At 42.5% G+C, this 2,640-nt stretch overlaps 1 protein-coding gene across 1 annotated transcript in view; it reads right to left on the bottom strand.

Moving 5' to 3' along the window:
• Window positions 1–2,640, bottom strand: part of pkn1a (protein kinase N1a) — a 108,213-nt gene that overhangs the window by 86,730 nt on the left and 18,843 nt on the right. The window lies entirely within an intron of this gene.

Below are 2,640 nucleotides of genomic sequence, written 5' to 3'. Positions count from 1 at the left end.
ATATAGATGCACTGATCCGATATCAATATCGGTACCGATATCTGAAAAACTTCTGAATCGGGTATCGGTGACAATGTGACCGATCCATTTTCCAATCCAACTTGCAGAGATTTCCGATCCATGATGCACGTTGGCTTCAAAACTATAGAATGGATTTTCTGAACGCAGGTGTGTCTCGTGAACCCAGAGTAATAAGACCCGCCTCACATTCAGGAAATCCAGTTCATAGTTTGCAGCCAGCTACAACGTGAGGACTGAGTTAGCAGCACTGTAGCTAACAGTTAGCCAACTTTTCATCTGAACATGTCCGCTGTGAGCCCATGACCCGAAAAGGAAGAAGCGGGTAAAGATAATGGATGTATGATTATTTGTCATCATTGTTGTAATCCTGATTATTAATGAGTTTGGAAACAGGTTGAACCTAAAGGACAGTAATTACCTTGAGTTAAACATTTTTCTTCATTCCTTCTTGTTGAACTTTTACTTCATAAACTGACTAAATGTTTAATCAAATCTAGACAGCTGTGTTAAATGATCTGCTTCAGTTGAGTTTGTATGTTAAAATACTCCTCCCATCATCACCAGATGAACCATTGTGAGGATCTGATCTTCGTGTTATCACTTCAGTTCCAGTGTTTGTCAGCTCCTCGGTGTTTACCTCTGTGTAGATTTCTGCCCCGCCCACACTCACCTGTTCCCGTTTATCTCCCCGTCAGGCGTTTGTGATTTTGTGCATTAACATTTATATTCTGTGCCGTAGCTTGTTCCTCCGCTCAGCATGGAGCATCACGTGCCGTCGTGCTCCTCCTGTTGCCTTTGAGTCTTCAGTCTCCTCCAGTTTGTATGTTAGCGCTTGCTGCTGCTGAGTGAGTTATTTTTGTATTTTTGAAATTAAATCAGTTTATTTTTGAGATCCTCAAGTACCTTCTACATTCTGGGTTCAAATCTTCAGCTGACTGTGACTGATAGCTAAAGTTGGTACGACCTGTCCCAAACCCTGTTGGATGTTTTTGAGTTATTTCAACCAGACTGAGTAAACTGAAGCCAGTGATGGCCTCACAAACTGGACGTGTCATCTCTACAAACACACAGCTGCAGTGGGCAGCTGGCAATGCGAATAGTTGAATAACAGCTTAAAACTGTTGAATATATATTGGATTCACAGTAACTCAGATGTCATTTCCTGCAGACAACTTTCTTTGCTGCTGTGTTTTTATTTTCCTGTAAATAGAAAGCAATTGCCATTTCCTATTCCTGAGAAAAAGGACTGCAGCTGACAATTGTAGGAGGTCCAAAAACTTTGACAAGGAGGAATAAAAATACATTTACAGTTCATTTAAAGGGAAAAAAATTACATTCCTCTACTGGTAACGTATAATAACCATGAATAAAAAATGTCAAAACACAGACCAATCTGCCCATTATGTTCCACAGTACACTAAAGCGCTGCTGCTTGGACTGATTTAATACCAAACCACAAGCAGCAAGTGATCATGTACTGTACAGGAAAGTTTCCTGGCAAGAGCAACAGGAAATGTGTCCAGTAACATTTACAGTAGAGAGAATGGGGCAGAAGAGACAGATGAAGCAGACAGATAGAGAGCGAGATGGGGACAGGAAGGGAAGAGGGTGATAAAGGCATGGCAGAGGGAGTTAAAACAGGCAGAACCGGCTGGAGAACAGCAATGAATCAGCAACCACTGTGCAACAGCTAAACAGGGTCAGTGGTTACCAAAGCAGCTGGTGAAACGAGACAAGAGTCAACACTAAAACTACTGACTCTTGATTAGACAATAAAAATGGATCATGTTTCATTGTTGGGTATTAATTATCCACTGGTCACCTCAAAACCTCTAAGTGGATCCACACACACTTGCTAACCCCTCTTTACACTGTATGTATGTATTACATGAAAATCAGATTGTAGATGGTCTTTGTGTTGGTGAGGTCTTGAGACGTGCGTTTATGAATCCAGTGGGCTTCAATTTGGTGTGATAGATTGTAGAAGGTTTTGAGCATGCACAAAACTTCTGCAATCGTGTTGATTTGTTATTGTGGATCATATAAAGGTCACGAGTGGAGCATGAAACAGTGTGGTGGCAGCTTATCCATAACGTGGGGCCTGCTTGCACAAAAGCAGTTTAATCATTAAGAATTTAAAGCACTACTAGCCAGGCTGACATTAGCTACGCCTCGGCTACGCCTAGGCTACAACCGCAACATGCCCACACTGTGCAGGCAGCTCTTCAAGTAACATCGCAGCACTCTTGGCAGCGTAGCTGCTATGTGACTTAAATCCCACTGCTCTCTTGTTACAATCAGTAAGATAACATCTCACCACGCAGCTGCAGTGACCAAGCCGTGCTCTCGCCACACTCCACTGTCCTTCATTTGCCTTTCAGACACAAAGCAAACAGCCCTCGTTCTCATCACGGTCAGGACGAATTAAGAAGAGGGGTGGATGTGGTTGAGGCTCTGCACAAAAAAGCCTTTTACCTGAATACTCGTGTGCCGCTGAATTAATTTTTCTCTTCTAAAGCAAGACTGAAATTGATGGCACAGAGATTTCCAATATCCATCCATCTATCCATCCATCCATCCATCCATCCATCCATCCATCCATCCATCCATCCATCCATC

The sequence above is a fragment of the Nematolebias whitei genome, chromosome 16 (assembly GCF_014905685.2).
Source record: "Nematolebias whitei isolate Nwh7 chromosome 16, NemWhi1, whole genome shotgun sequence".
Classification (NCBI taxonomy): Eukaryota; Metazoa; Chordata; class Actinopteri; order Cyprinodontiformes; family Rivulidae; genus Nematolebias; species Nematolebias whitei.
Note: the sequence above shows the minus strand (reverse complement) of the source record. Positions and strands in the feature narration are given on the sequence as shown.